Raw genomic sequence first — 13,909 nt, 5'->3', positions numbered from 1 at the left:
ATAAATGGTAATTATTTTAATAGCTAAGATATTTGTACATAATTACTATGAACTTACAAATAAATAACATAGATATATGGTAAGAAAGTTAAAGAGTTGAGTGTAGGTGACAAAAAAGCAAGAAAGTAGGTAAATTTCTTGTTTTAGTCAAAATGAAGAAATTATGGAAGAGAGGTTCCTTTGAGCAATTCCAAGTAAGTGTTTCTTAATGGATAGAGGATTGCTATAAATGGAGTAGCCCTTTCTTCTCCGTTTTGAGTTGTGTTGGATTTACCACCTCATGTTTCCACAGCAGATGACTTCCTATCCACCTTGGATATGTGATATCATTCATATTTTTCTAACTCAAATAAACCCTTTTACACCAGGACAATATACACCTTGCTCTATAAAATGTGCCAAATACATTTTATATTCCCCAAGTGAGCAGAATTCTATATGATTTTGGGGATCATGACATCTCTTGATATTAACAGCTATCATCTAGTTGTCTGTATGTATCCACCTAACTACCTAGCAGATTTTCTGTCTTTTTTTCTTTCTTGCTTTCTACTGTTACTGTATTTTCTTGTAAAATGCAGTCACAGTTTTTCAGATAGTTTCCTGGGGGAATTAATGTAAATCAAGTCATCATTCTTTTTTTGGTGCTTCAGTTTCTCCTTGGCTCTCACAGAATGTCTGCTTTTGTAATTTGGGTGCTTAAAGACCACATTTTGCGCTTGTTTTAATTATAGAAATAAATGAAGAAAACTAAAAGCATGTATGGAGAACAGAGCCACAAGGGAGAGATTCTAGAGCAAAGCGATGTGAAAGAGTTTAACTGGGAATTTAAGATAATTCTTGAAAAATATTACTGGGACTTGAAGATATTCACTTAAGTGGTAATCAAACCATTGATACAGCACAAAAAGAAAAATTATGGGTTTTATTTGTAAAAATAATAATATGGCCAATATAAAAAGGGGACACATACTTTAAATAAGATATTCACTTGGCATATTTGTGACAAGTCTGGTAGGAAAGGGAGAAGAACTTTCTGTAAAAGTAAAAATCTCAATGGAAATATTGAAATGTGAGGAAGATAAAAAATTTAACGATTAATATAAGGTGAAGAGAATAAGTGTCAAATAGAATGTCTGAATAGATTTTGCAGTTTAAGTAGAAAACTCTTGCTATTTGAGAGGACTAATACTATTATTTCCCTTGTTGAACTAATATTAGATATGATAAAACATACAGAAGAGCTGTACTAAAATAAAATGCACAACACTTTTTGTAAATATAAAGGAAAAGAAAACAATAGTTTTAGATTGCATAAGGTAAGAGAAAATTATTACAGTTAATGAATGGATAGCTGTAAAAGAAAGTACTTCTTTCACATTTAGAAAAGAGTTCAATATGTTTGAATTAGTTGGAAATAAAAAACTCTGAATACTCAACATACAGAATTGGTTAGTTTCTATATAATGAAAACTTCTGATGCATTCAAATGAACATGTCAGTCAGCAGGTTCTGCTGTAAAAAAGATGTTTGTGAGAAATTTTAAGTGCGCAAAAGATAACAGAACAATTCATATAGCATGATCCTATTTTTTTGTGACAAGAAATAAATATGTGCAAGTATAGGAAAAACTCTGAAAGTGTATTCACCAAAGATTAACATTGGCTATCTCTTAGCAACAAAAATTATGAATTCATTCATTCATTCATTCCATTAATGTTTATACAATACCTGTTACATTTCAGGTTCTCTGCAGGCTCTGGGTAGGTATTTGTGAACAAAACAGATATGCTCCCTGCTCTTATGGCATTTAAAGTCTCAAGGAAAAACAGACACTTAGCAAGTAAATAGACAAATAAAAATAATTGGACATCATTAATAAGTATTAAGGAAATAAGGAGCATATCAGGATGCTATGGCATAGAATAATAGGGTGGAGGCAGGGGTTTCTTACAGAGGCTGTTGAGTTGGGCAAAACCTCTCTCAGGAGGTGATAGTTAATCTGGCAATTGTAGGAGGGAAATGAACCAGCCATTTGAATAGTCAGGGGAAGAACATGAGAGGTGTGGAAATGAAAAGAACATGTACAGACAACACTTCAAATTTTTTGCTCTCAAGGGGCTCAGGGATGTGGATTCAGGGAATAGTTTTTGTGAAAATGGAATATACTAGGGTAACGTTGTGATTTTTATTTCCTTCTTACTTGCATCATAAAATATTAGAACAGTCATTCTGCTACTTGGACATCTCTTTATAATCAGGGGGAAAAAGGCAGTCAAGTTTAGGAAAAAGATGTCTGAATTGTAGAATGCCCAAAGATCCAGGCCTCTGGAATTGGCAAAGTGAAAGCTGTTAGAGCTATAAGGAAGGGGAATTTGCATAGAGAAAACAATAATGTAGGCACGTGAGAAAATCAAAGGCGGAAATAAACAAGCAGTGACATAAGGTGTTTTACTAGCTGTTAGATTTTGGTGGATGAGAAATGTAGAATAAGGGTGTGGTGTAGCTATGAAGTAATGCCATTGATTTTCATGGGTGATTTACTGAATTCATCTTATTGTTTGAAGTCACAAATTGCAGAAAGAGGAACCACTCCCCATGGATCCTGCAAGACCCAGCTCAACGTCTCACCTCCTTCATGGAGCCTTCCTGACTCCTGCCCAGTGTGGTGTTTGCTTTCTGAATTTTAGAGCATTTATAATCAACACTCTAACTTACAGTACTACTATCAATATACTAGCACTCGATTATGGCTAACTTGTTTATTTTCTAATTGTTTTATGAGCAAAGCTTCTTCCAAATAGAAGTTATATATTCTTTATATATTCCCATGGGCTGAACAGTAATGATTGTTTTAAGAAATTCTTTAAAAAGTTGGTTAAAGAGAAGACTCATTTTTGAAAAGCTACAAACATATCTTAAACATTTTATTTATATTTGAAATGTAAATCGATATTCATTTGTTGATCTTTTATTGTAAGGCAAGGTTCTTGGAGTATGAGTTTGTTGCTTGAAGTACCATTTTGTCATTCTTGTATAAAATTCACCCATTATGAGTCACCTGCAACTTCCAACATCTTTAAAGCAGAGGAAGATATTGAAGATGCTCTGTAGAACAGAATCCTTCTAGCATTTTACCTTTTGCCCCAGTCCTTTAAAGTTGTTACACCCACACTTGATTTGACTCTAGATTTTTAAGGGACTTGCCTTCACTGAAACTTTCCAAAGCATTCAGCTGTGAAGCCATAGAAAGAACGCTCTCTTTATCCTCATATGTATCTGTTTACAGAATATTTAAGTAAATTACATAATTATAATAAAGCATAACTGGGATTAATAATTTTGAAACAAACATAGCTGACTTATTAAAATATAATTTAACTGTCAGTTAGGTGGGGTGGGTATATATACTGGTCATGAAGGTGACAACATACCGTAGGTGACTTCAGTGTGCTTTCTGGAGGGACTGGGAGAGCACCTGCTGATCTGTGATTGGGTGGGCGAGTGGAAGATATTATAAGGGTTGCTTCTATTCTTAACATTCTATATTCATTTTTTTTCTTCTCAGTTTTCTAGCTCACATGATGCAGAGTTTGGTTTGACTGTGATGGATCTTTGAAACACTTATTGCATTAAAAATGACAACTAAACGTTTCCATCAAATAATGATGTTTCATAGAGAAAGGTCAGAATTCCCTTTGCATTAAATAAGATGCTTGTAAATAGTTGGCATGCTGTACGGCCCATGGTAGATATTTTAGCAGAATCTTGATGCACTCTCTCCTTTGAAGACTAATGAGAAAGTTAAGGCAGCCTCATCATCTGCCGTTGGGATCATATCATCTGTGATGGGAATGAAGGATATTCCTTTACTGAAGGATGTTTGGGATCTTTGGATTACTTAGAGACAAACACTCTCTGCCTCTCTTTCTGAGAAAGAGGGACAGAGTTGGGAGTGGTCCAAAAGGAGAATCCACTTTGCCTGTAGCCCTGATTTCTGTCCTAGCTGAAAATAGGGGAGGTCGGGCAACTGTTTGTATCCCAGTGAAAGGTCCAAGGTAATCTTTATCTATTGCTCTGGCAACTGCCATCAGGAAAGTATTTCTTAACCCCAAAATATTTAGTATGAGGTACTAAATATCTGGCTTAACTCTTGCACAACCATGAGATGACATTAACTCATTTATGTCTCCTAGAGCAATGGGTCTCAATCTGTGGTCTGTGGAGCCCTGTGGGGGGAGGGAGTGACCTGATATCTTTTCAGTTCTATGAAGTCAAGCTATTTTATACTAATACTAAGATGTTATTTGCCCTTTTCACCCTCATTTTCTCATGAGTGTATAGTGGAGTTTTCTAGAGGCTAAATCATGTGTTACATTGCAACAAAGTGAATGAAGAAGCAGAAAGGATAATCTAGCTGTCATCTATTAAGCCAAATAATAAAGAAATTGCAAAAATGTCAAACAATGCTATTTTCTCACTAATTTGGGGGGAACATATAGTTATTTTTCATAAAAATATGCTGTTTATGCTAACATATACTGGGTTATTGTTATTTATAAATGAAATTAAAGAAATATTTTTAAGTTTTCCCAGTTTTTATTTTAAATATGGTACACATTGATAGATATTGCTCACTTAAAAAAAAAGGCTTTTTAGGGTCTAAATAATTTTTAGAAGTATGAAGAGATCCTGAGACAAAAAATGTTGAGAACCAATAATGTAAAAGAAGAGGGCCTGGACCAAACTCTTGGAAAGGGTGCTGCCAAGAGATGTAGAATTTCTAAATGATCAGTTAGCATTTAACAGATTATATTATTAAATGCCTTGGTTTCCCCAGTGCTAAAGCAAATACGATGCTTTACAATGAAAATTTATTGGCTAATGGTTTTAAGGTTGGGAGAAGTCCAAATCAAGGTGTCATAACAGTGACACTTTCTTCCTGAAAATTGGCATTCTGGGGCTGGCTGCTGGTGATCCTTGGCTCCTCTGTCACATGAACAGACTCTCCTGGCCTCTCTGTTTTCTTCTGAGTTACCTTGGCTTTTAGGTTCTGGCTGCTCCCTCTGTGGCTTTTTCTCTCACAATGACCTTGCCTATAAAATCATCAGTAATAGGATTAAAGACCCATCCTGAGCCACACCTTATCTGAAGTAACCTCATCAGAAGGTCCTGTTTATAAGAGTTCACACCCACAGGAATGTAGTACATATAAGTACATGTTTTTCTGGGGTGCATAGCTTCAAACCACCACAGTCCATCCTCTGGACCCCAAAAAAGACATGTTCTTTCCACATGCAAAGTACATTCATTCCATCACAACATCCCCAAAGCCTTACATCAGTTCAGTGATAATACCAAGTACAAAGTCTCATCAGAATCAGTTATGGGTGTGGTCTATCCTTTGGCACAATTCCCCTTTGTCAGTGGACCTGTGAAACCTAGACAACAAGTTAGCTGCTTCCAATATACTAGGGAGGGACAGGAATAGGTTAGGCATTCCCATTCCACAAGAGAGAAATTGGAAAGAAAACAGGAGTCATGGGTCCCCAAAATTCTGAAATCCAGCAGGGCAAACTCCATTAGATTTTAAGGTCTGAGAATCATCTATGGATCATTGTTTTTTCCTTCAAGGCTGATAGAGCAGTAGCCCTATCTCTTCCAAATTCTTGTGCAGCGGCTATGCTCTCCCTGAACACTGGAGCGAAGGCTTCATCCTCTCTGAGCTTTGGGGAGGCAGCTAGGCTCTCTGTGAATGATGGGACAGAGGCCCCACCCTCTCTGAACATTGGAGTGGTAGCCAGGCTCTCTGTGAATGCTGGGGCACAGGCCCCACCAATTCTGAGCATAGGAGTAGCAGCACTCTCATTGAACAATGGAGCACAAGGCCTACTCTCTCCAAGGACAGGGGCAGATGACATGCCCTCTACAAGCACAGGTGTGGATTTACCCTTTCTGCACACATGGGTGGGTCTGCTTTCTTGGCCTAAGGAGATATCTTTGGTCCAGACCTCGACTTCCATGGTTCTGCCCTTGAAGTCATTCTCCTTCAATTCCTCTCTTTTTTTGTCCCTTTCAATCCAAGGAGAAACCTTCCACACTTTGAAGAGATCAACTTTTTGAAGAAACCAGCAGTCTCTGCAAAACAGTCTTGGCTTTTTCTATGAAGCACCTCACAATTCTTCCAGCCTCTGTCCATTACCCAATTCCAAAACCAAACCATCTCCATATTTTTGCTATTTGCAATAGCAGTACCTCAATCCTGGTACCAAATCTGTATTAGTTACAGATCTCCAGGGAAACAGAACAAACAGGATATATATATAATGTAAATATATAATGTAAATCTTATGAGATTTATTGTTGGAATTGGCTCTCGCAACTTTGGGAATGGGCAAGTCTGATTCTATATAGCAGGCCCAATCTGGGAACTCTGATGAAGGCTTTTGTTGAATTCCCCATGAGAAGCTAGCTGGCTCAAGTAGAGATGCAAATTTTTCCTTTTGACTGCTGAAATCATCACTTCTCCTTTTAAGGCCTTCAACTGATTAGATGAGACTTTTCTCATTGTTGAAGGCAGTCTCCGTGGTAGATTTTAAATGTAATCAGCCATAAATGCAATCAACTTACTGATGATTTAAATCCATGGAATATCCTCACAGTAACAATGAGGCCAGTACTTGCTTGACCAAACAATTGGACACCATAACCTAGCCAAGTTGACACATTAACTTAACTATCACATTATACATGCTTTATCCCAAATGCTTTGGAAGGAGAATAAATAAATTCTAAGATCACTTGAAAGTTTTGCCTCAAACCTTTTAAGCTAAACCAGACACAATGCTGAATAAGTAATGAAAAGAAAAAAAAAATCAGACAAATGTTTCTAAAGAATTTTGGTAGAAGAATAGACGTGAGGTGAATAAATTATTGTGCCTGTATAATGCCAGTCTTTTAAAATACATGGGATAAGTTTGGATTTAACTCTGAAACTTTGAAAAGGATTCCTATTTTTTTTTAATATTCATTTTATTGAGATATATTCACATACCACTCAGTCATACAAAACAAATCGTACATTCAGTTGTTCACAGTACCACTATATAGTTGTAAATTCATCACCAAAATCAATCCCCGACACCCTCATTACCACACAAACAAAAATAACCAGAATAATAATTAAAGTGAAAAAGAGCAACTAAAGTAAAAAAGAACACTGGGCGCCCTTGTCTGTTTGTTTGTTTCCTACCCCCCCCCCTTTCCACTCATCCATCCACAAACTAGACAAAGGGGAGTGTGATCCCCATGGCCCCCCCAATCCCACTGTTCCCCCTCATAAGCCACATTTTTGTACAATTGTCTTCAAGATTCATGGGTTCTGGGTTGTAGTTTGATAGTTTCAGGTATCTACCACCAGCTACCCCAATTCTTTAGAACCTAAAAAGGGTTGTCTATATTGTGCTTAAGAGTGCCCACCAGAGTGACCTCTCAGCTCCTTTTGGAATCTCTCTGCCACTGAAGCTTATTTCATTTCCTTTCACATCCCCCTTTTGGTCAAGAAGATGTTCTCCATCCCACGATGCCGGGTCTACATTCCTCCCCGGGAGTCATATTCCACGTTGCCAGGGAGATTCACTCCTCTGGGTGTCTGATTCCACGTAGTGGGGAGGGCAGTGATTTCACCTGCTAAGTTGGCTTAGCTAGAGGGAGAGAGCCACATCTGAGTAACAAAGAGGCACTCGGGAGGAAGCTCTTAGGCACAACCATAGGGAGGCCTAGCCTCTCCTTTGCAGCAACAGTCTTCCCAAGGGCAAATCCTGTGGTAGAGGGCTCAAAAAAGGATTCCTATTTTAATTTTTTTAAATTTTTTTTAATTAAAGGGGGCTTTCTAAGTTTACAATCTAGCTACATTAATTCTTTGTTAATTTCCTCTATTAATATTTTTCTTTACTATTGCTAATTGCTAGCAATTAGAGTAAGATGTTTTAACGATATGAGGAAGAAATAGCTGTTCAAAAACTAAGTCAATGTAGTCATCATTTAAAAAAAATACTTGGGTTCTCAAAATAGTACAGATAATTTTACCTGTGCAGATTGGTAATATGTTAAACTGCCTTTTACTAGTGTGTGTTATATGCTGTGATTCATCTTTTTGAGTCATGATTAATAACATGACCTATTTGCACATGTTTTGAGGACTGAGTAAGAATAAGTGATACACTCCAGTGGTATCATTATAATTCAAGAGTTGCTACAAAAGCGGTTCCTTGGAATAGTATTTCATGAATTGCCCACATAGTTTTCAATCAATAGCTAACCCCTAATTATTCTTTATGTTCATCCTTTAGCATGCATTCCTTAGAATAATATTTGTCATTTTTAAAAAATTCAGTTTTATTGAGATATATTCATGTACCATACAATCATCCATGCTGTACAATCATCTGTTCATAGTACCATCATATAAGTTATGCATTCATCACCCCAATCTATTTTTGAACATTTTCCTTACACCAGAAAGAATCAGAATAATAAAAAATAAAAGTAAAAAAGAACACTGAAATCATCCCCCCATCCCACCTTATTTTTCGTTCAGTCTTTTTCCTCATTTTTCTACTGGATAAAGGGAGTGTGATCCACAAGGTTTTCACAATATCACTGTCACCCCTTGTAAGCTACATTGTTATATAATCGTCTTCAAGAGTCAAGCCTACTGGGTTGGAGTTTGATAGTTTCAGGCATTTACTTCTAGCTATTCCAATACATTAAATCCTAAAAAGGGTTATCTATATAGTGTGTAAGAATGTCCACCAGAGTGAACTCTCAACTCCATTTGAAATCTCTCAGCCACTAAAACTTCATTTCGTTTCATTTTGCATCCCCCTTTTGGTCAAGAAGATGTTCTCAGTCCCACAATGCTAGGTCCAGATTCATCCCCCGGAGTCATATCCTGCATTGCCAGGGAGATTTACACCCCTGGGAGTCAGGTCCCATGTAGGGGGGTGGGCAATGAGTTTGCCTGCCGAGTTGGCTTAGCTAGAGAGAGAGTGCCACATATGAGCAACAAAGAGGTACTCAGGGGGAGACTCTTAGGCACGATTATATGCAGGTTTAGCCTCTCTTTTGCAGTAACGAACTTCATAATGGGAAGCCCCAAGATAGAAGGCTTGGCATACCAAGCCGTCAGTTCTCAATGTTTGTGAGAGCATAGGCAAAAATCCAGGTGAGGAGGTCCAACACCTCCACATTTTCCCCCAGCAAGTCAGGGGGTCCCTGCATATATATTTTTATTCTCTGCCTGAATTACTTTGGGATGTGTCGCTATTTCACTTTAACCAATATAAACCTACCATATCTCACTTTCTGTTCAAAGTTTCATGTAATTATGGTGTTTGAACAAACTGAGTGTAGGAGTTATATTGTTTAGAAAATATAGATCCTGCACCAAATAAACATCTCTTCCCTTGGTCTCACATGGAATTTGAAGTTTTCAAACACAGTTGGTTTCGAACTTTACACTTTGGCCCAGTTTGCCCTAGTCTTAAATCTGCTTCATTCATATCTCTACTTGAAGTGTGGGCTCTTTTTCATCTTCTTTTTTAATAGTTGCTGTATGTGTTAATACTGACATTCATATCTGCTGAGCTCTAGCTCTGAGTTTCAGCTGTCATACAGATACCCAACATTCCAGAGACCAATCAGGTTATACACAAAGGGATCAGCCTCTCAGAGTTTGGAGATAGCCATTACAATTCAGGAATAGATTTGACTGCTGTAAGAGCTTACAATCTAGGGACCATTACAGTAATCGTTCCCCTGATAGGCTGTGCTCTAAGATTTAATTCTGAGTTTACACATTGTAGTTAGTCCATATTGGTGAGGCATTATATGTTTGCCTTAGTTTCTGGCGCAGTTCACTCAAAATGCTTTCTACAGGATCTGTTCACCTCATTGCATTGTGTGTCTCACAGCTTCACTCCTTCTTGTAGTTGCTGAATATTCCATTTGTGCATACACCACAATTCACCATTCTGTTCCTTAGTCAGTGTATCCTTAGGCCACCTCCACCCATTGCAAATCATGAATACTGGCTCCATAAACACCAGTATGCAAATGTCCATTCATATCTCTGCTCTCGGATCTTCTAAGTACATACCCCATAATGATGTTGCAGGATCTTATGGCCCCCACATACTTAGCTTCTTGTGGAACCATCACACTGACCTCCTGAAAGCCTACCCCATTCTGCCCCTCATCAACAGTAAATAGGTACATCCCTCTCTCCATGTTTTGTCCAGCACTTTTATCCCTATTTATATTTTTTCCTACAATTTTGTAGATACATATTCACATACCATAAAATTATCCACAGTGTACAATCAGTTGTTCATGGTATCATCATATAGTTGTACATTTATCACCACAGTCGGCACTTGAACATACTGATTACTACCAAAAAAAAGTTGTGTTTTTTTTAGTGAATAATTGTCCCGGCCCACGGAACGGTCAACGGAGACTCTGATACCTGTGAGGGAGGAATGGTATGGGACAAGAGACACGAAGAATGACAGCAAGACAAGTATCCTGATCAAGCTGCAAAGCTTTATTGAAAAGGCAGGGTATATATGCCCTGGAGGGAGAGGGGGTGGCTAATAGGGACAGGTGGCGGTCTGGGATTGGTGGTAGCTGTTGCTGGGGGTCTGGGATTGGTGGTAGCTGTTGCTGGGGGTCTGGGATTGGTGGTAGCTGTTGCTGGGGTGGATGGTAGATGGGCGGCTACTTGTTTAGGCGCGAACTCTTGGCGCGAACTACTACTTCCGTAAAGAAGGCTGACGCTATTCAAGGTTATTCTTAGCTCTAGCGGCCATGTTGTGCTTCCGGCATTGCTGAAGGTGCAAGCGTCCCCAACATCTCCTCCCTTTGTTTTACAAAAGGATGGAGAGAGAAATGCTGATCAAGCATTTCGTTGGCATTAACCTGCTGGGGGAAGTAGAGGCCTCACTTCCCAAGCTGCTTGTGGCTCTGTTTTCCTGGGAAGGGGGATGTTGTGCAGAGCAACCCCTATGCAAGTGAGGCGTACTTCTCAAGGAGCTTGAAAACGGCCTTTGACTGTATTTTGGCCCTCCTTTGCAGTGCTTTGCCTCGCACCCAGCGGTACCAATCATAGCATAAGCTAGAAGCATACTTTCGAGTGATATGCTGCTCCCGTAGGAGGGGGTTGCTTACCCAGTTGGGGAGGCAACATCCTGGTTTGAATCCACACCTTGGTCAGCGAGGTGAAGCCGGTGATAATGCACTTGAATAGGCTTGCCTAGCGCAGAATCAATTTGGTCTTTGACTAGTTGAATAACCTTTTTGATTGCCCAGGGTGCGAAGGAAACTATAAGGAGTATGGTTATTAAGGGGCCTAATATAGGGAGGATGTAGGATTGCGCTGAATCCCCAGGAGGAGCTCCCTTGGGCTTGGGTTTTAGGGGTTGGCCGTTAATGTCTGCTCGAGAATGACATTCAGAAGCCCAATGGAATCCTTTTTTACAGCGGGGACAAATAGATGGTGGTAACGGGGGTCTGTTGATAGCGGGCAAAGGGGGGTTGGTTCATGGCACGGGACAATTTTTTGAAAAGTGGCCGGGTTGTTTACAGTTGTAACATGTTGGAGATTTTGGTTGCATTGTAAGGTTTTGAAGGGCGGCACCGATAGCTATCCCTAAAGTTTGAGTGGATCCAATGCTAGAACAGAGTTTTATGTAATTATTAAGATCGGTATTGCGGAAAGGGCGAATTGCTGCTTGACAGGCAGCGTTAGCGTTTTCATAGGCCAGGTGTTTAATAAAATCGCTTTCATTTTCGCTAGCCCCAAATAGGTGTTCAGCTGTGTTTTGTAAGCGGCTGAGGAAATCACTATATGGTTCATCGGGCCCCTGCTGTAATTTGGCAAGAGAGGAAGTGGCGGCGCCCTTTTGTGGAAGTTTTTTCCATGCCCTAAGCGCAGCCATTTGTACTTGTGCAAGAAGACCTGGAGGGAATTGAGCTTGCTTATTATTTTGATGATAGGGGCTTTGACCTAAAAATTTGTTTAATGTCCAGGTTTTAGAAGTAGTTTTTCGAGCATTGTGTATGGCATATTTTTTGTAATGCTCTTCATAGTCTGACTTCCATAATAGGAAATCGTGGCCGGACAGGGCGGCTTTGGCTAGGTATGACCAATCGTTAGGAATAAGTTCCTTTTCGCTGAGGTTTTCCAATAAGGCAAGCGTGAAGGGGGTGGTAGCGCCATAATCATTCGCTGCCTTCTTTAATTTTTCTAAGTGTTTTAAACTGAGTTTTTTATATTTAGCTATGGAGGTGGTACTAGCTTCTTCCTGTTCTTCTTCGCTAGAGTTACGGGCTTCTGACTTATTATCTTCCTCACTTTCACTGCTGGAGTCGCCATTTGTGGACTCGCCGCCATTTTGGGATTCAGCAGCGCCATCTTGAGATCTAGTGGATGGGGGTTGGGCTCGACTACGTGTGACTGGAAAGGCGTAGGTGTGGTGGGTGCAATGGGGACGTGATGAGGGGACGTTTTCTGGGAGTGCAAGGGCTGTAATACTTTGAGTTGCCGACCGGAGGTCAGCAAGCAAATTGGCAGCCCGCAGGCGCTCCTGATTGAAGGCCTCTTTGAAATGATCGGCGTGTAGCCGGAGATTTTCCGCGGTTTCCTCTAAAGCGTGGAACTGAGGCAGGGATGTAACTGGATAAAATTGAGGACATGGTTGAGGATTTGGCTCTGAAAGACCAGGCGCATAAGGAGGTAGCCGAAACGGAGGAAGGGGATTATCCTCTACAGAAGGTAAGTTTTCAGACTTTGTTTCAACCTTATACTGATTGGCTAGCGGACAGACCTGACTGATAGGGGTGTTTGGTCTACTTTTGATTGGGTCATCGTTTAGAGGCACATCAGACATGTTAATAATTACTGAATTGGTTTCTGAAGCGGGGCAAGAGTGCTCCCTCAGTGCTTCTTCCCCTTGTTTACAGAGTTTTTGAATATCTAGGGCCAGAGAATGGACCTTGAGGATTTCATCAATCAGGTTCCAGTAGGTAAAAGCAGTGACAGGAACCCTTTCAGGACCGAAGGTTCAGAAGTAGTCTTTTAGACAATCTCCGACCCGCCGCCAGCATTGGTGATCTATAGTACCTTCCTGAGGGAACCAGGGGCAAGTTTTTAGTAGGAAATCAAAAAAGTGTGTGAGATCTTTTTTCTTAACTCTAGTTCCTCGTGCCTTGAGCGATTCTTTGACCTGACTAATATATAATTGGTGCTGGGAAGTTGCTTGTCCCATGGTGGGGGTGGGGGCTTACCTTTTCTTCTTTCTTTTTTCTTCTTTCGCTGACACTGATCAATCGTTGAGAGGATCTATCTCGCGAGCGAGTCCCTTCACGGCGATCCTGGTCACGGTGGGTGTGAGAGGCCTCTTCTGGTGCAGCGTTCCGTCCCTCACAAGGCTCGAGCCCCACGTTGGGCGCCAGTTGTCCCGGCCCGCGGGACGATCAACTAGGACCTCGATACCTGTGAGGGAGGAATGGTATGGGACAAGAGACACGAAGAATGACAGCAAGACAAGTATCCTGATCAAGCTGCAAAGCTTTATTGAAAAGGCAGGGTATATATGCCCTGGAGGGAGAGGGGGTGGCTAATAGGGACAGGTGGCGGTCTGGGATTGGTGGTAGCTGTTGCTGGGGGTCTGGGATTGGTGGTAGCTGTTGCTGGGGGTCTGGGATTGGTGGTAGCTGTTGCTGGGGTGGATGGTAGATGGGCGGCTACTTGTTTAGGCGCGAACTCTTGGCGCGAACTACTACTTCCGTAAAGAAGGCTGACGCTATTCAAGGTTATTCTTAGCTCTAGCGGCCATGTTGTGCTTCT

Source organism: Choloepus didactylus, chromosome 1 (assembly GCF_015220235.1).
Source record: "Choloepus didactylus isolate mChoDid1 chromosome 1, mChoDid1.pri, whole genome shotgun sequence".
Classification (NCBI taxonomy): Eukaryota; Metazoa; Chordata; class Mammalia; order Pilosa; family Megalonychidae; genus Choloepus; species Choloepus didactylus.
Note: the sequence above shows the minus strand (reverse complement) of the source record.